This window comes from Bombina bombina, chromosome 8 (genome assembly GCF_027579735.1).
Source record: "Bombina bombina isolate aBomBom1 chromosome 8, aBomBom1.pri, whole genome shotgun sequence".
Lineage (NCBI taxonomy): Eukaryota > Metazoa > Chordata > Amphibia > Anura > Bombinatoridae > Bombina > Bombina bombina.
The window spans coordinates 328,530,917-328,552,456 of NC_069506.1; positions in this window are offsets into that span (position 1 = coordinate 328,530,917).

Here is a 21,540-nt window from a genome sequence, read left to right on the forward strand (position 1 = left end):
ACACAAAAAAGCAGACTGATGTTTCACAGTCCAAATTTTTTTTTTTTTTAAACTTACACTACTGTTACAACAGATATGAGTGGTGGCACTGGGCAAGTGGGCACAGTATACGCTGTGAGCCTGACACAAAAAAGCAGACTGATGTTTCACAGTCCAAAAAGTTTTGTTTTTTTAAATGTACACTTACACTACTATTAAACAAGATATGAGTGGTGGCACTGGGCAAGTGGGCACAGTACACGCTGTGAGCCTGACACAAAAAAGCAGACTGATGTTTCACAGTCCAAAAAGTTTTGTTTTTTTAAATGTACCCTTACACTACTATTAAACAAGATATGAGTGGTGCCACTGGGCAAGTGGGCACAGTATACGCTGTGAGTCTGACACAAAAAAGCAGACTGATGTTTCACAGTCCAAAAAGTTTTTTTTATTTAAATGTACACTTACACTACTATTAAACAAGATATGAGTGGTGCCACTGGGCAAGTTGGCACAGTCTATGCTGTGAGCCTGGCACACACGCTGGCAGGCATGCAACTGCAATTAGATTACACAAGCAGACTGATGTTTCACAGTTAAAAAAGTTTTTTTTTTTTTTTAAATGTACACTTACACTACTATTAAACAGGATATGAGTGGTGGCACTGGGCAAGTGGGCACAGTATACGCTGTGAGCCTGACACAAAAAAGCAGACTGATATCTCACAGTCCAAAAAGTTTTTTGTTTTTTTTTAAATGTACACTTACACTACTATTAAACAAGATATGAGTGGTGCCACTGGGCAAGTGGGCACAGTATACGCTGTGAGCCTGACACAAAAAAGCAGACTGATGTTTCACAGTCCAAAAAGTTTTTTTTTTTTTTTTAAATGTACACTTACACTACTATTAAACAAGATATGAGTGGTGGCACTGGGCAAGTGGGCACAGTATACGTTGTGAGCCTGACACAAAAAAGCAGACTGATGTTTCACAGTCTAAAAAGTTTTTTTTGTTTTTAAATGTACACTTACACTACTATTAAACAGGATATGAGTGGTGGCACTGGGCAAGTGTGCACAGTATACGCTGTGAGCCTGACACAAAAAAGCAGACTGATGTTTCACAGTCCAAAAAGTTTTATTTTTTTAAATGTACACTTACACTACTATTAAACAAGATATGAGTGGTGGCACTGGGCAAGTGGGCACAGTATATGCTGTGAGCCTGACAAAAAAAAGCAGACTGATGTTTCACAGTCCAAAAAGTTTTTTTTGTTTTTAAATGTACACTTACACTACTATTAAACAAGATATGAGTGGTACCACTGGGCAAGTGGGCACAGTATGCGCTGTGAGCATGACACAAAAAAGCAGACTGATGTTTCACAGTCCAAAAAGTTTTTATTTTTTTAAATGTACACTTACACTACTATTAAACAAGATATGAGTGGTGGCACTCAGCAAGTGGGCCCAGTATAAGCTGTGAGCCTGACACAAAAAAGCAGACTGATGTGTCACATATCAAAAAGTTTTTTTTGTTTTTAAATGTACACTTACACTACTATTAAACAAGATATGAGTGGTGGCACTGGGCAAGTGGGCACAGTATACGCTGTGAGTCTGACACAAAAAAGCAGACTGATGTTTCACAGTCCACAAAGTTTTTTTTTAAAATGTACACTTACACTACTATTAAACAGGATATGAGTGGTGGCACTGGGCAAGTGGGCACAGTATACGCTGTGAGCCTGACACAAAAAAGCAGACTAATGTTTCACAGTCCAAAAAGTTTTTTTTGTTTTAAATGTACACTTACACTACTATTAAACAAGATATGAGTGGTGCCACTGTGCAAGTGGGCACAGTATACGCTGTGAGCCTGACACAAAAAAGCAGACTGATGTTTCACAGTCCAAAACGATTTTTTTTTTTAAATGTACACTTTCACTACTATTAAACAAGATATAAGTGGTGGCACTGGGCAAGTGGGCACAGTATACGTTGTGAGCCTGACACAAAAAAGCAGACTGATGTTTCACAGTCTAAAAAGTTTTTTTTGTTTTTAAATGTACACTTACACTACTATTAAACAGGATATGAGTGGTGGCACTGGGCAAGTGGGCACAGTATACGCTGTGAGCCTGACACAAAAAAGCAGACTGATGTTTCACAGTCCAAAAAGTTTTTATTTATTTAAATGTACACTTACACTACTATTAAACAAGATATAAGTGGTGCCACTGTGCAAGTGGGCACAATATACGCTGTGAGCCTGACACAAAAAAAGCAGATTAACGTTTCACAGTCCAAAACTTTTTTTTTTGTTTTTAAATGTACACTTACACTACTATTAAACAAGATATGAGTGGTGGCACTCAGCAAGTGGGCCCAGTATAAGCTGTGAGCCTGACACAAAAAAGCAGACTGATGTGTCACATATCAAAACGTTTTTTTTGTTTTTAAATGTACACTTACACTACTATTAAACAAGGTATGAGTGGTGGCACTGGGCAAGTGGGCACAGTATATGCTGTGAGCCTGACACAAAAAAGCAGACTGATGTTTCACAGTCCAAAAAGTTTTTTTTGTTTTTAAATGTACACTTACACTACTATTAAACAAGATATGAGTGGTGGCACTGGGCAAGTGGGCACAGTATACGCTGTGAGCCTGACACAAAAAAGCAGACTGATGTTTCACAGTCCAAAAAGTTTTTTGTTTTTTTTAAATGTACACTTACACTACTATTAAACAAGATATGAGTGGTGCCACTGGGCAAGTGGGCACAGTATACGCTGTGAGCCTGACACAAAAAAGCAGACTGATGTTTCACAGTCCAAAAAGTTTTTTTTTTTTTTTTTTTAAATGTACACTTACACTACTATTAAACAAGATATGAGTGGTGGCACTGGGCAAGTGGGCACAGTATACGTTGTGAGCCTGACACAAAAAAGCAGACTGATGTTTCACAGTCTAAAAAGTTTTTTTTGTTTTTAAATGTACACTTACACTACTATTAAACAAGATATGAGTGGTGGCACTGGGCAAGTGGGCACAGTATACGCTGTGAGCCTTACACAAAAAAGCAGACTGATGTTTCACAGTCCAAAAAGTTTTATTTTTTTAAATGTACACTTACACTACTATTAAACAAGATATGAGTGGTGCCACTGGGCAAGTGGGCACAGTATACACTGTGAGCCTGACACAAAAAAGCAGACTGATGCTTCACAGTCCAAAAAGTTTTTATTTATTTAAATGTACACTTACACTACTATTAAACAAGATATGAATGGTGCCACTGTGCAAGTGGGCACAGTATACGCTGTGAGCCTGACACAAAAAAAGCAGATTAATGTTTCACAGTCCAAAACGTTTTTTTTTATTTTTAAATGTACACTTACACTACTATTAAACAAGATATGAGTGGTGGCACTGGGCAAGTGGGCCCAGTATAAGCTGTGAGCCTGACACAAAAAAGCAGACTGATGTTTCACAGTCCAAAAAAGTTTTTTTTGTTTTTAAATGTACACTTACACTACTATTAAACAAGATATGAGTGGTGGCACTGGGCAAGTGGGCACAGTATACGCTGTGAGCCTGACACAAAAAAGCAGACTGATGTTTCACAGTCCAAAAAGTTTTGTTTTTTTAAATGTACACTTACACTACTATTAAACAAGATATGAGTGGTGCCACTGGGCAAGTGGGCACAGTATACGCTGTGAGCCTGACACAAAAAAGCAGACTGATGTTTCACAGTCCAAAAAGTTTTTTTTTATTTAAATGTACACTTACACTACTATTAAACAAGATATGAGTGGTGCAACTGGGCAAGTGGGCACAGTCTATGCTGTGAGCCTGGCACACACGCTGGCAGGCATGCAACTGCAATTAGATTACACAAGCAGACTGATGTTTCACAGTTAAAAAAGTTTTTTTTTTTTTAAATGTACACTTACACTACTATTAAACAGGATATGAGTGGTGGCACTGGGCAAGTGGGCACAGTATACGCTGTGAGCCTGACACAAAAAAGCAGATTGATATTTCACAGTCCAAAAAGTTTTTTGTTTTTTTTAAATGTACACTTACACTACTATTAAACAAGATATGAGTGGTGCCACTGGGCAAGTGGGCACAGTATACGCTGTGAGCCTGACACAAAAAAGCAGACTGATGTTTCACAGTCCAAAAAGTTTTTTTTTTTTTTTAAATGTACACTTACACTACTATTAAACAAGATGTGAGTGGTGGCACTGGGCAAGTGGGCACAGTATACGTTGTGAGCCTGACACAAAAAAAGCAGACTGATGTTTCACAGTCTAAAAAGTTTTTTTTGTTTTTAAATGTACACTTACACTACTATTAAAAAGGGTATGAGTGGTGGCACTGGGCAAGTGGGCACAGTATACGCTGTGAGCCTGACACAAAAAAGCAGACTGATGTTTCACAGTCAAAAAAGTTTTATTTTTTTAAATGTACACTTACACTACTATTAAACAAGATATGAGTGGTGGCATTGGGCAAGTGGGCACAGTATACGCTGTGAGCCTGACACAAAAAAGCAGATTGATATTTCACAGTCCAAAAAGTTTTTTGTTTTTTTTAAATGTACACTTACACTACTATTAAACAAGATATGAGTGGTGCCACTGGGCAAGTGGGCACAGTATACGCTGTGAGCCTGACACAAAAAAGCAGACTGATGTTTCACAGTCCAAAAAGTTTTTTTTTTTTTTTTAAATGTACACTTACACTACTATTAAACAAGATATGAGTGGTGGCACTGGGCAAGTGGGCACAGTATACGTTGTGAGCCTGACACAAAAAAAGCAGACTGATGTTTCACAGTCTAAAAAGTTTTTTTTGTTTTTAAATGTACACTTACACTACTATTAAAAAGGGTATGAGTGGTGGCACTGGGCAAGTGGGCACAGTATACGCTGTGAGCCTGACACAAAAAAGCAGACTGATGTTTCACAGTCCAAAAAGTTTTATTTTTTTAAATGTACACTTACACTACTATTAAACAAGATATGAGTGGTGGCATTGGGCATGTGGGCACAGTATATGCTGTGAGCCTGACAAAAAAAAGCAGACTGATGTTTCACAGTCCAAAAAGTTTTTTTGTTTTTAAATGTACACTTACACTACTATTAAACAAGATATGAGTGGTACCACTGGGCAAGTGGGCACAGTATGCACTGTGAGCATGACACAAAAAAGCAGACTGATGTTTCACAGTCCAAAAAGTTTTTATTTTTTTAAATGTACACTTACACTACTATTAAACAAGATATGAGTGGTGGCACTCAGCAAGTGGGCCCAGTATAAGTTGTGAGCCTGACACAAAAAAGCAGACTGATGTGTCACATATCAAAACTTTTTTTTGTTTTTAAATGTACACTTACACTACTATTAAACAAGATATGAGTGGTGCCACTGGGCAAGTGGGCACAGTATACGCTGTGAGCCTGACACAAAAAAGCAGACTGATGTTTCACAGTCCACAAAGTTTTTTTTTTTAAATGTACACTTACACTACTATTAAACAAGATATGAGTGGTGAAACTGGGCAAGTGGGCACAGTATACGCTGTGAGCCTGACACAAAAAAGCAGACTGATGTTTCACAGTCCAAATTTAGTTTTTTTTTAAACTTACACTACTGTTACAACAGATATGAGTGGTGGCACTGGGCAAGTTGGCACAGTATACGCTGTGAGCCTGACACAAAAAAGCACACTGATATTTCACAGTCCAAAAAGTTTTTTTTTTTTTAAATGTACACTTACACTACTATTAAACAAGATAAAAGTGGTGGCACTGGGCAAGTGGGCCCAGTATAAGCTGTGAGCCTGACACAAAAAAGCAGACTGATGTTTCACAGTCCAAAAAGTTTTTTTTTGTTTTAAATGTACACTTACACTACTATTAAACAAGATATGAGTGGTGGCACTGGGGAAGTGGGCCCAGTATAAGCTGTGAGCCTGACACAAAAAAGCAGACTGATGTTTCACAGTCCAAAAAGTTTTTTGTTTTTTTTAAATGTACACTTACACTACTATTAAACAAGATATGAGTGGTGCCACTGGGCAAGTGGGCACAGTATACGCTGTGAGCCTGACACAAAAAAGCAGACTGATGTTTCACAGTCCAAAAAGTTTTATTTTTTTAAATGTACACTTAAACTACTATTAAACAAGATATGAGTGGTGCCACTGGGCAAGTGGGCACAGTATACGCTGTGAGCCTGACACAAAAAAGCAGACTGATGTTTCACAGTCCAAAAAGTTTTATTTTTTTAAATGTACACTTACACTACTATTAAACAAGATATGAGTGGTGGCATTGGGCATGTGGGCACAGTATATGCTGTGAGCCTGACAAAAAAAAGCAGACTGATGTTTCACAGTCCAAAAAGTTTTTTTGTTTTTAAATGTACACTTACACTACTATTAAACAAGATATGAGTGGTACCACTGGGCAAGTGGGCACAGTATGCGCTGTGAGCATGACACAAAAAAGCAGACTGATGTTTCACAGTCCAAAAAGTTTTTATTTTTTTAAATGTACACTTACACTACTATTAAACAAGATATGAGTGGTGGCACTCAGCAAGTGGGCCCAGTATAAGCTGTGAGCCTGACACAAAAAAGCAGACTGATGTGTCACATATCAAAACTTTTTTTTGTTTTTAAATGTACACTTACACTACTATTAAACAAGATATGAGTGGTGGCACTGGGCAAGTGGGCACAGTATAGGCTGTGAGTCTGACACAAAAAAGCAGACTGATGTTTCACAGTCCACAAAGTTTTTTTTTTTAAATGTACACTTACACTACTATTAAACAAGATATGAGTGGTGGCACTGGGCAAGTGGGCACAGTATACGCTGTGAGCCTGACACAAAAAAGCAGACTGATGTTTCACAGTCCAAATTTTTTTTTTTTTTTAAACTTACACTACTGTTACAACAGATATGAGTGGTGGCACTGGGCAAGTGGGCACAGTATACGCTGTGAGCCTGACACAAAAAAGCAGACTGATGTTTCACTGTCCAAAAAGTTTTTTTTGTTTTAAATGTACACTTACACTACTATTAAACAAGATATGAGTGGTGACACTGTGCAAGTGGGCACAGTATACGCTGTGAGCCTGACACAAAAAAAGCAGACTGATGTTTCACAGTCCAAAAAGTGTTTTTTTTTTTTTTTTTTAAATGTACACTTACACTACTATTAAACAAGATATGAGTGGTGCCACTGGGCAAGTGGGCACAGTATACACTGTGAGCCTGACACAAAAAAGCAGACTGATGCTTCACAGTCCAAAAAGTTTTTATTTATTTAAATGTACACTTACACTACTATTAAACAAGATATGAGTGGTGCCACTGTGCAAGTGGGCACAGTATACGCTGTGAGCCTGACACAAAAAAAGCAGATTAATGTTTCACAGTCCAAAACTTTTATTTTTATTTTTAAATGTACACTTACACTACTATTAAACAAGATATGAGTGGTGGCACTGGGCAAGTGGGCCCAGTATAAGCTGTGAGCCTGACACAAAAAAGCAGACTGATGTTTCACAGTCCCAGTGGCGTAGCGTGGCTTCTCAGTGCCCAGGGCAAGGCAAGAATTGCGCCCCCCTAATCCATTAGCACTGACTGATTCTCTTCCACCAGTACAGTAGGGATTGGCAAATTTGCTTTGAATCTAGGAGACAGCTCAACAACTTAGGAGACAGGTTTTTGTTTTAAAACAAACAAAGCTTTATTTTAACAACAAAAATATATACTATATATATATATATATATATATATATATATATATAAATATATATATATATATAATTCTAAACTCTACATTCATCCTTAAAAATTAGGATTCAATATGGTTGCAGGCAGCCATTACTTTATTATATACATTAAGTAAATACATTGGGGGCTAGTTATCAAGCCGTCTACTTTTCTGGCTTCGCCGGCCCAATACGTCCGCCTAAGCTCGCCTACCTTCGCCGCCGCGGACCTGAAAAAATACGCCTAAGTTATCAAATAAAGCTGTCAAAAAGCCGCGGGGCGATGAGCAGCGGACTGTGACAGTTATCACTCATCCGATCTCGCTGCCCTTCGGCTTTTTCCCAGCTTTATTGCTAGCCTGTCACTAAGCACTCACACTAAACTGCACTGTTCTACCCCCTATACCGGCGCCCCCGGAGCCCCCCGCAACTCAATAAAGTTACTAACCCCTAAACCGCCGCTCCTAGACCCTGCCGCAACTCTGATAAATGTATTAACCCCTAAACCGCCGCTCCCGGACACCGCTGCCACCTACATTATACCTAGTAACCCCTATCCTGCCCCCCCTATACCGTCGCCCTCTATTATAAAATTATTAACCCCTATCCTGCTGATCCCGCACCTCTCCGCAACTAAATAAATAGTTTAACCCCTAAACCGCCGCTCCATGAACCCGCCGCAACCTATAATAAATTTATTAACCCCTATCCTGCCCCCCACTACGCCGCCGCCACTGTAATAAAATGATTAACCCCTAAACCTAAGTCTAACCCTAACCATAACGCCCCCCTAACTTAAATATTAATTAAATAAATCTAAATAAATTAACTCTTATTAACTAAATGAATCCTATTTAAAACTAAATACTTACCTTTAAAATAAACCCTAATATAGCTACAATATAAATAATAATTATATTCTAGCTATCTTAGGATTTATTTTTATTTTACAGGTACCTTTCAATTTATTTTAACCATGTACAATAACTATTAAATAGTTATTAACTATTTAATAGCTTACCTAGCTAAAATAAAGAGAAATGTACCTGTGAAATAAATCCTAACCTAAGTTACAATTACACCTAACACTACACTATACTTTAATAAATTATTCCTATTTAAACTAAATACTTACCTGTAAAATAAACCCTAAGATAGCTACAATATAATTAATAATTATATTCTAGCTATCTTAGGATTTATATTTATTTTACAGGTAACTTTGTATTTATTTTAGCTAGTTAGAATAGTTATTAAATAGTTATTAACTATTTAATAACTACCTAGCTAAAAGAAATATAAAATTACCTGTAAAATAAATCCTAACTTAAGTTACAATTAAACCTAATACTACACTATCATTAAATTAACTAAATAAACTACCTACAAAGAACTACAATGAAATACAATTACATAAACTAACTAAAGTACAAAAAATAAAAAAAGCTAAGTTACAAAAAATAAAAAATTAAGTTACAAACATGTTAAAAATATTACAACAATTTTAAGCTACTTACACCTAATCTAAGCCCCCTAATAAAATAACAAACCCCCCCAAAATAAAAAAAATCCCTACCCTATTCTAAATTACATAAATTTCAAAGCTCTTTTACCTTACCAGCCCTTAAAAGGGCCATTTGTGGGGGCATGCCCCAAAAAGTTCAGCTCTTTTGCCTGTAAAATAAAAATACAACCCCCCCCAACATTAAAACCCACCACCCACATACCCCTAATCTAACCCAAACCCCCCTTACAAAAACCTAACACTAATCCCCTGAAGATCATCCTACCTTGAGTCGTCTTCACTCAGCCGAGCCACCGATGGAACTGAAGAGGACATCCGGAGCGGAAGAAGTTAATCCTCCAAGCGGCGCTGAAGAAATCTTCCATCCGATGAAGTCATCATCCAGGCGGCGCTGAAGAAGTCTTCGATCCGGCCGATGTCATCTTCAAAGAGGCGCTGAAGAGGTCTTCTATCCGGGCGAAGTCATCTTCCAAGCCGGGTCTTGAATCTTCCTTCCGCCGACGCGGAACCACCTTCTTCACCGACGGACTACGACGAATGACGGCTCCTTTAAGGGACGTCATCCAAGATGGCGTCCCCTCAATTCCGATTGGCTGATAGGATTCTATCAGCCAATCGGAATTAAGGTAGGAAAATCTGATTGGCTGATGGAATCAGCCAATCAGATTGAGCTCGCATTCTTTCTGTGGATGGTTTGTGGTTGATTACACTTATCACATCTAGTTATGTGTGGCTGGTGAATTTGGTCTGTATATTTTTTTGGGAAAGTGCAGTTCCGTCACTTTTAATGAAAAAGCGTTTTACATGCCGGAATGGGTATTGGAACGTGTTTTCTGTGTATGGTTTGTGGTTGATTACACTTATCACATCTAGTTATGTGTGGCTGGTGAATTTGGTCTGTATATTTTGCTGAGAAGGTGCCGTTCCGTCGCTTTTTATAAAAAAGTGTATTAAAGGCCGGAACTGATATCATAATGTGGTTTCTGTGGATGGTTTGTGGCTGACTACACTTATAACATTTAGTTATGTGTGACTGGTGAATTTGGTGTATCTGGTTTGCTGGTAAAGTGCCGTTCCGTCACTTTTCATGAAAAAGCATTTTACAGGCTGGAACGGGTATTGGAACGTGGTTTCTGTGGATGGTTTGTGGTTGATTAAACTTATCACAACAAGTTATGTGTGGCTGGTGAATTTGGTCTGTATATTTTGCTGGAAAGGTGCCGTTCCATCACTTTTTTATAAAAAAAGTGTATTAAAGGCCGGAACAGATATTATAATGTGGTTTCTGTGGATGGTTTGTGGCTGATTACACTTATAACAATTAGTCATTTGTGACTGGTGAATTTGGTGTATCTGGTTTGCTGGCAAGTCCCGTTCCATCACTTTTAATGAAAAAGCATTTTTCAGGCCGGAACGGGTATTGGAACGTGGTTTCTGTGGATGGTTTGTGGATGATTACACTTATCACATCTAGTTATGTGTGGCTGGTGAATTTGGTCTGTATATTTTGTTGGGAAGGTGCCTTTCCATCACTTTTTATAAAAAAGTGTATTAAAGGCCGGAACAGATATCATAAAGTGGTTTCTGTGGATGGTTTGTGGCTGATTACACTTATAACATTTAGTTATGTGTAGCTGGTGAATTTGGTGTATCTGGTTTGCTGGTAAGGTGCCGTTCCGTCTCTTTTCATGAAAAAGCGTTTTACAGGCCAGAACGGGTATTGGAACGTGGTTTCTGTGGATGGTTTGTGGTTTATTACACTTACCACATCTAGTTATGTGTGGCTGGTGAATTTGGTCTGTATGTTTTGCTGGGTAGGTGCCGTTCCGTCACTTTTTATAATAAAGTGTATTAAAGGCAGGAACAGATATCATAATGTGGTTTTTGTGGATGGTTTGTGGCTGATTACACTTATAACATTTAGTCATGTGTGACTGGTGAATTTGGTTATCTGGTTTGCTGGTAAGGTGCTGTTCCGTCACTTTTCATGAAAAAGCGTTTTACAGGCCAGAACGGGTATTGGAACGTGGTTTCTGTGGATGGTTTGTGATTGATTACACTTATCACATCTAGTTATGTGTGGCTGGTGAATTTGGTCTCTATATTGTGCTGGGAAGGTGCCGTTCGTCACTTTTTATTAAAAAAAAGTGAATTAAAAGCCTGAACAGATATCATAATGTGGTTTCGGTGGATGGTTTGTGGCTGATTACACTTATAACATTTAGTTATGTGTAACTGGTAAATTTGGTGTATCTGGTTTGCTGGTAAGGTGTCGTTCCGTCACTTTTCATGAAAAAGCATTTTACAGGCCGGAACGGGTATTGGAACGTGGTTTCTGTGGATGGTTTGTGGTTGATTACACTTACCACATCTAGTTATGTGTGGCTGGTGAATTTGGTCTGTATATTTTGCTTGTTAGGTGCCGTTCCGTCACTTTTTAAAATAAAGTGTATTAAAGGCTGGAACAGATATCATAATGTGGTTTCTGTGGATGGTTAGTGGCTGATTACACTTATAACATTTACTCATGTGTGACTGGTGAATTTGGTGTATCTAGTTTGCTGGTAAGGTGCTGTTCCGTCACTTTTCATGAAAAAGCATTTTACAGGCTGGAACGGGTATTGGAACGTAGTTTTTGTGGATGGTTTGTGGTTGATTACACTTACCACATCTAGTTATGTGTGGCTGGTGAATTTGGTCTGTATATTTTGCTGGGAATGTGCCGTTCCGTCACTTTTTATAAAAAAAAGTGTATTAAAGGCCGGAACAGATATTATAATGTGGTTTCTGTGGATGGTTTGTGGCTGATTACACTTATAACATTTAGTCATGTGTGACTGGTGAATTTGGTGTATCTAGTTTGCTGGTAAGGTGCTGTTCCGTCACTTTTCATGAAAAAGCATTTTACAGGCCGGAACGGATATTGGAACGTGGTTTCTGTGGATGGTTTGTGGGTGATTACACTTATCACATCTAGTTATGTGTGGCTGGTGAATTTGGTCTGTATATTTTGCTGGAAAGGTGCCGTTCCGTCACTTTTTATAAAAAAGTATATTAAAGGCCGGAACAGATATCATAATGTGGTTTCTGTGGGTGGTTTGTGGCTGATTACACTTATAACATTTAGTTATGTGTAATTGGTGAATTTGGTGTATCTGGTTTGCTGGTAAGGTGCCATTCCGTCACTTTTCATGAAAAAGCATTTTACAGGCCGGAACGGCTATTGGAACGTGGTTTCTGTGGATGGTTTGTGGTTGATTACACTTGCCACCTCTAGTTATGTGTGGCTGGTGTATTTGGTCTGTATATTTTGCTGGGTAGGTGCCGTTCCATCACTTTTTATAAAAAAGTGTATTAAAGGCCGGAACAGATATCATAGTGTGGTTTCTGTGGATGGTTTGTGGCTGATTACACTTATAACATTTAGTCATGTGTGACTGGTGAATTTGGTGTATCTGGTTTGCTGGTAAGGTGCTGTTCCGTCACTTTTCATGAAAAAGCGTTTTACAGGCCGGAACGGGTATTAGAACGTGGTTTCTGTGGATGGTTTGTGGCTGATTACACTTATTACATTTAGTCACATGTGACTTGTGAATTTGGTGTATCTGGTTTTCTGGGAAGGTGCTGTTCCGGGCTTTTATGTTTGGTTCCGGACACTATTTTGGTAGTTAAAGGGTTAATTAATTATTATATCACAAATATTCTTGTTCTTAAAAATTGTTCTCAAGAGTCTCTAACACATCCCATTATATTTTAAATCAATTTCCTTCATAAAAGGCCTGTCCCGGCCTGTTCCGTTCTTTCCGGCTTTTACACCGTTCCTTTTTGAGGTGCTGTCCTTACAGCAGAGATCAGATGAGTCCTTCAGGACTGTAGTGGACACTGAATACACTAGCCTAGCTATCAATTTCCCTATAAAATCACCAGCAGCTACACTGTCCCTCCTCTCACTAACAATGCAGCTTCCGAATGAATCTAAAATGGCTGCTGTCCAGGAGCTGGGAGGGTCTGGGAGGGAGGGTCTGCTGCTGATTGGCTGGAATGTGTCTGCAGACTGTGAGATACAGGGTCAAAGTTTACTCAATGATGACGAATAGGGGGCGGATCGAACATCGACTATGTTCGCCCGCCGCGGCGAATGCGAACATGCTATGTTCGCCGGGAACTATTCGCCAGCGAACTATTCGCGACATCACTAAGTGTCACCCCAGTGCAACTCATATCTGGTGTAACAGTAGTGTACATTTAAAAACAACAACACTTTTTTGACTGTGTTAAATAATATCAGTCAGTTTCCTTCACACATGTGCGTTTCAGTGCCTGCCTGCCTGCCAGGGCACAGTGTCACCCCAGTGCAACTCATATCTGGTGTAACAGTAGTGTACATTTAAAAAAAACAACACTTTTTTGACTGTGTTAAATAATAGCAGTCAGTTTCCTTCACACGTGTGCGTTTCAGGGCCTGCCAGGGCACAGTGTCACCCCAGTGCAACTCATATCTGGTGTAACAGTAGTGTACATTTAAAAAAAAAATACAATTTTGACTGTAATAGATTGAATAGCAGTTAGTTGTCTGCAAGCGTGTGTGACAGGCCTACAGCGTTTACTCTGCCAACTTCTGCCAGTGCACAGTGCCACTCATATCTGTTGTCACAGTAGCTTGCACGCATAGTACCACTAATTGAAAAAAAAATGACAGGCAAAGGCAGGCCACCCCGCAGGGTCCGTCGTGTTCGTGGTGCTGTGATTCCCTTTGGCCACGTACCCCAAACTCGAACATTTCTGAGGACATAGTTGACTGGCTAACACAGGACACCCAATCTTCTACAGCTTCTGCTCGGAACCTTGACGCACCATCCTCCTCCAGCTTATCTTCGGGCAACTCTCAAGTTACCACTCGCCCGCCTGCCACCACCAACACTAGCACCGCAGCCACTTCACTTGATCTGTCAGAGGAGTTATTTACACATCAGTACAAAGAAATGAGTGATAGTGATGCACAACCATTATTGCCAGAGGATGTAGATAACAGGGATATGTCTCAGTCAGGCAGCATTACACACATGGACGTACAGTGTGATGATGATGATGTTGTACCCGCTGCTGCTTCCTTTGTTGAGTTGTCAGATACAAGTGAAGCGGTTGATGATGACGATGCATCATGGATGTCACGTGGGTGCCCGCTAGAAGAGAAGAAGAAGAGGGGGAAGGTTCAGATGGGGAGACAGAGAGGAGGAGATGAGTTGGAAGGAGGGGGAGGTCATCGCAAGGAGCTAGTGGCACAGTCAGACAGCATGCATCGGCACCCGGGGTCAGCCAGACAGCATGCCAATCAACGCATGCTGTTGCCACTACCAGAATGCCGTCATCGCAGAGCTCAGCAGTGTGGCATTTTTTTTGTGTGTCTGACTCTGACAACAGTGATGCCATTTGCAACCTGTGCCAAAAGAAACTGAGTCGTGGGAAGTCCAACACCCACCTAGGTACAACTGCTTTGCGAAAGCACATGATCGCACATCACAAACGCCTATGGGATCAACACATGAGTACAAGCAGCACACAAACTCAAAGCCGCCATCCTCCTCCTGATCCAGCATCTTCAGCCACGTCAACCACTGCTGTCCTCCTTGCCCCCTCTCAACCATCCGCCACTCCATGTCTTGCCTTGAGCAGTTTCTGCTCATCTGCCCACAGTCAGGACATGTTTGAGCATAAGAAGCCAATGTCACAAAGTCACCCCCTTGCCCGGCATCTGACAGCTGGCTTGACTGAACTCTTAGCCCGCCAGCTTTTACCATACAAGCTGGTGGAGTCTGAGGCGTTCAAAAAATTTGTAGCTATTGGGACACCGCAGTGGAAGGTACCCGGCCAAAATTTCTTTGCACAAAAGGCAATCCCCAACCTGTACTCGATTGTGCAAAAGGAAGTAATGGCATGTGTGGCACACAGTGTTGGGGCAAGGGTCCATCTGACCACTGATAGCTGGTCTGCAAAGCATGGTCAGGGCAGGTATATCACCTACACTGCGCATTGGGTAAACCTGCTGATGGCTGCCAAGCATGGAATGTGTGGCTCTGCAGAGGAGTTGGTGACACCGCCACGACTTGCAGGCAGGCCTGCTGCCACCTCCTCTACTCCTCCTACTCCATCCTCTTCCCTAACCTCCTTGGCTGAGTCCTCTTCTGCTGCTGCATCTTACTCCACATCAACGGCAACCCCCCAGCTCCCCAGGTACTATTCCACATCCCGGATACGGCAGTGCCACGCCGTCTTGGGGTTGACTTGCCTGAAAGCAGAGAGTCACACCGGACCAGCACTTCTGTCCGCCCTGAACGCACAGGTGGATCAGTGGCTGACTCCGCACCAACTGGAGATCGGCAAAGTGGTTAGTGACAAAAGAAGAAATTTGGTTGCGGCATTGAATTTGGGCAAGTTGACACATGTGCCTGCATGGCACATGTGTAATCTGATCGTACAACGCTTTGTGCATAAGTACCCAGGCTTACAGGACGTCCTGAAGCAGGCCAGGAGGGTGTGTGGCCATTTCAGGTGTTCCTACACGGCCATGGTGCACTTTTCAGATATCCAGCCGCGAAACAACATGCCAGTGAGGCGCTTGATTTGCGACAGCCCGACACGTTGGAATTCAACACTCCTAATGTTCGACCACCTGATCCAACAAGAAAAAGCCGTTAACGACTATTTGTATGACCGGGGTGCTAGGACAGCCTCTGCAGAGCTGGGATTTTTTTTGCCACGTTACTGGACGCTCATGCGCAATGCCTGTAGGCTCATGCGTCCTTTTGAGGAGGTGACAAACCTAGTCAGTCGCACCGAAGGCACCATCAGCGAAATTATACCATTTGTTTTCTTCCTGGAGCGTGCACTCCGAAGAGTGCTGGATTAGGCCATAGATGAGCGTGAAGAGGAAGAGGAAGAGTTGTGGTCACCATCACCACCAGAAACAGCCTTATCAGCATCGCTTGCTGGACCTGCGCAACGCTGGAAGAGGATTGTGAGGAAGATGAGTCAGAGGAGGAATGTGGCTTTGAGGAGGAGGAGGAAGACCAACCATATCAGGCATCCCAGGGTGCTCGTTGTCACCTATCTGGTACCTGTGGTGTTGTACGTGGCTGGGGGGAAGAAGATACCTTCATTGAAATCACTGAGGACGAGGAACGGGACATGAGTAGCTCCACATTCAACCTTGTGCAAATGGGGTCTTTCATGCTGTTGTGCCTGTTGAGGGACCCTCGTATAAAAAGGCTGAAGGAGAACGACCTGTACTGGGTGTCCACAAGTCGGAAAGGATGCAGCAGTTCCAAAATAAATTAAAAAGTATGCTTTGCACAGCGTATAAGGGTGATGTCACAGCACAACGGGAATCTAACAGGGGAAGAGGTGAAAGTAATCCTCCTCCTCCCACGACCACACCGGCAAAGACAGGACGCTTTACAGACGTGTTGTTGATGGAGGACATGCAGAGCTTTTTAAGTCCTATGCATCGCCACAGCCCTTCGGGGTCCACCCTCAGAGAACGACTCGCAGACTACCTCGCCTTAACTGCAGATATCGACACTCTGAGGAGCGATGAACCCCTTGACTACTGGGTGTGCAGGCTTGACCTGTGGCCTGAGCTATCCCAATTTGCGATAGAACTTCTGGCCTGGAGACTTCCGGATGGGTGGAGTCAGCAAACACATGCACGCTGACGGAGGGCTCTGAATTTGGAAGAGCCGGAATACCTCCCCAAGACGCCTGCATCCCTTGACTGTGCGTGGATTACAGTACGGGCAGTGGGCCGACGCGGTCCTATCGCAGGCAGGGAAGTCTTCGGATGCGGATAGGCTCACAGCAGAGCCACTTTTCTTGGCACCGAGAAACAACCGTCTGCAGCAGAGTGAGGCAGATTGGAAGTAGATCTGGTCCACAGCTACAGACGAGGTGCGGGTACAGGAATTGCCAGGAGTCAGTCAAAGCCAACCAGTAAAGAAAGGAGTCTGGTAGTGGAAAGCCTGACAGAAGCTGTGATTACTTTTGCCTGGATATTAACACCTATTCAGCAACCTATCTGGCCTGGTTCCAGACCTCCGTATAGCTGGGTAAGGGATTGCCCGATATGAAGGAGGACGGAGGCATTGCTGAACAGTAAGGTGTATGTGGGTTAATACGATAACTGTGTCCTGGGTAAATGTGGAATAGAGGTGGGCTCTCAGAACAGCTATTTGTATAAGGTGAAAAAGCTAGCAGACTTATAGTCTGTTAAAGACCGTACATATAAGAGGCTGCTTTTTGTCTGCTGGAATTTATATAATGGCTCCATCTCTATGTACATAAGCTAATGTGAAAGTGCTGAGAGACCCATAAGTACTGCTCTGAAAAGGTTAAAACTAAGGCACAACACATTAATCTGCAAATGAGGTGCTATTTATATGCAGAGGGTATATGAGCTGTAGGGTGAAAAACCCTCAGTTAAGAAAATCAGCAAATACAATTAACCTTATTGAATCGCAATTAAAATTGACTGTGTTGATTTCTCTACTTCTAAGTTTTACTGGGTATCTTTGAAATAAAAGCCCAGGCTAATGATACAACTGGAGGATTCCTATAGTTTGCTGGTATTGTAGTGAGCTATTGGTGAAACGCCTGGGAATTGTTTAAGAGGAAAGACTGTGCTATCTCCTGATTGAAACAGAATACAAGGTCAAACAATATAGGGCTGATACTCTATTTGGAGAAAACTGGCTATCTGGGGTTAACCCGGTACTCCCTTTGTTGGACATGTCTGCATCAATTAAGTAACTTAATCTGATAGTTAAGACAGGTTTAATGCTGTGTGCTCAGGTTGATGTGTTATACTGATTTGCTACATTCAATTTTCCCTGCTACATTGAATATACTGAGTAGACAACAAAAATAAGTGTATTGGCATTATACTATAAAGTGTTGTGGATAAAAATCAGAATGTCTGTATAATTTGATTGAAGCAAGGTTATCAACGGTGAAATATCCTGTTGTACTATATAGGTTAGAAGTAGTAAAACAGTAACTGTATTGCCTTGTATATATCCTTGTATATTGCCTGTTGAAGAATAGAGCAATTTAGTAATAGCTACTGTACCTAGATCTAATAGCTACTATTAGTGCTGATAAGTTGATAAGACGAGGCCAGGAGTAAGGTTCCTGATACGTTAAGATAAAGCCTAGGTCTGTTAAAATTGAGGACTAGTGTGCTTGGTGGAATATTATTGCTTTTCTTCCACTTTATTTGAGCGGGCTGCCGCTCTCTATCACTTTTTTTTTTTTTTTTTCTTTTTTCTTCACGTCACTGGGTTTTTGAATCTTAAAGGTCACATACACATTTGCCTTCTTTGGCTGTTCTCGGCACTCCACTTTTCTTTTTTCTTTTTTTTAAGGATCTTATATATACAGGTATATTTCTTCCTGCTTTAGAGAGGGCAGGTGGATCGGCGCTCACAACTCTCCTTCTTTGCACGAGCAATTAGGTTGATATTTTCTTAAAAAAAGGGAAGAAATTTTTTTTTTATTTCTAACGGTACACGTCACTTGTCACCATCTTTTTACACGGGTGTTTTTCACAACTATTTTATGCACTGGGACTAATTTCTGATTTCTTATGGAAAAATTTGTACTGCACTCAAAGAATAATTCGCCAATAATGGCGCCTAAGCACAAGGATAGAAAAGCTAAACAGGCTGACACTAGTACAGAAGTTGTTAATGATCCGCCAGTGAGCACACCAGACAATGGGAAGTTACTACAGCAAATTGCGGAACTTTTTATGCCACAGTTTGAACTAATCAAACAAGATATTGCAAGCCTCTCGGGAGAGGTAAAGCAGTTTGCAACAAGGATAGCAGAAGTAGAAATGAGGGTTTCAGACATAGAGGACCGATTTAATATACAAGAGCAGGCAAGTCTTACTCAGAGTCGCCAGATTACGAAATTGCATCTGAGAATGGAGGAGCTAGAGGATAGGGCTCGCCGTAATAACCTGAGAATAGTGGGGCTCCCAGAAACATTAGAGTACCAGGATTTAATGACCTCTGCCTCCTCCAGTCTCCCGCAATTGGTAGGGTGTCCCGTAGATGTCCCGCCAGTACAGATAGAAAGAGCTCACAGAGTTGGTCCAATTAGAAATAACTCTGATGGTAATGGCAGGGCAAGACCGGTTCTTATAAAATTCTTAAATTTCCAGGATAAGGTCAATATACTTAGACATTACCGTAAAAATAACAGTTTAATGATAGATCAACATAGGATATTAATCTTCCAAGATTTTTCAGCAGAGACCTTATCTAAAAGAAGGGAGATGTCTCCGTTTTGCTCAAGATTGATCAAGGCAAAGGTTAATGCAAAATTAGTATATCCCGCTAAAATTATTTTCGAACAAGAGGGTACTTTAGTAACTTTAAATAACCAGGTGGAAGCACAGGAATGGTGTACCAGATTTTTGTGAAAAAGAGGAAATATAATTACTCAAAACTGTGTATCCATGAGATAGAATTGTTCTTGCTGATTCTCCTTGCTATATATGATATATTGGTAAAGTGGCCGGCCCCAGGATGTAAGGGGAGAGACATTAATGTTTTTATTTGTATATTGAAGGGTAACAATTTAAATTTTATGTTGAGGACAGACCTGGTATTGGAGATGGATGTAATCATTAGCGACTCCAAATGGTGGATAAATTGAAATTAGTTTCGGGGAATGTGGGGGGTATATCCTCCCCAATCAAGAGGAAATTGATTATTAAAGAATTAGGGAAATGTAAGCCCGATATTGCATTTATTCAAGAGACCTGGTTGAAACCCCATGAAATACCCAAACTGAAAACAAAATGGGTGGGAGAGATTTCTGCAACATCATATGATAAGAGAAAAAGAGGAGTTGCCATACTGTTTAATAAGCATCTCTCCTATCAGATTATATCGCAAGTATTAGACACAGAAGGCAGATTTCAGATTCTAGAAATAGTGATTAATAAATGCCATTTTGTTTTTTGCAACGTTTATGGCCCAAACTCCTTGGATAGAGGATTCTGGGAAAAGCTGAGTGTGCAGTTACTCCCGTTTTTGGGGAAGAATATTGTCTTGGCTGGAGATTTGAATATGGCATTCACCCCGAGTTTAGATAGGTCCAACCTTATGCAAAGATCCAGATATAACAGGGAAACTAAGGTACTACAAAATCTGGGGTATAAGCTCTCACTTAAAGATATATGGAGGTTACAACATCCGGACAGCAGGGAGTATACTTGTGAATCTAAGTCATTCAAATCATTCTCTAGAATAGATTATTTTTTAATATCCAGTAATTTGCTCAGTTTAGAGATTCAATCAGAAATAGGCGAGATCGTCATCTCCGATCATGCAATTATTACTCTGGAGATTAATGCAATTAGGTCCCCAGATCTCTATAATCCCCGTTTCTTTTTCCCCCAATATTTAGTTAATAACGCTAAATTCAAGAACTGGCTGCAAGCTAGATGGAAAGAATTCCATCAGATTAATGTGGCATATACAGATAAACCAGAAATTTTATGGGAAACAGCAAAATCAGTCCTGAGGGGTGAAATTATTGCCTTTCTATGCAAGTGGAAAAAGAAGAGGAAAAGTAGAGAAGAACAATTAGCCAATCAGGTTAAAAATGCCTTAAAAAAATATGTAAACCGCCCAAATCAGACCCTTTGGGATAAGTATATTGCGGCCCGAACAGAGAGAGACTTGTTCTTGAAACAAGTCATGGCTTTAGAAGACCTAAAACAAAAAGCTAGATTTAGAGGACATTACGGTCATTCGGCAAAATATTTAGCTAAATTAGCTAAAGGATGGTCTCAGAAGAATTTTATAGCCACAATTAAGATTGGGGACAGAAGGGTCATCAACATAGCCGAGATAAGACGTGAATTCGTTAATTATTTTCAAGAGGTTTACTCAACAGGATCAGTTAATCTAAATAATAAACAAGATTTCTGGAAAAGAGTAGTGTTACCCAGAATAGACCCACAGGACCTGAGACGATTTAAATGAGCCTATATCGATAGGTGAGATCTCAAACGCCATTAAACAGGCCAAGTCAAACAAGACGCCAGGTCCGGATGCTCTTCCATCAGAGTTTTATAAACTCTTGCATGATCAAATTTTACCTATATTAACATCACTTTTTAATGAGTATTATATTAAAAATCAGATGCAGTCGAGGATCTT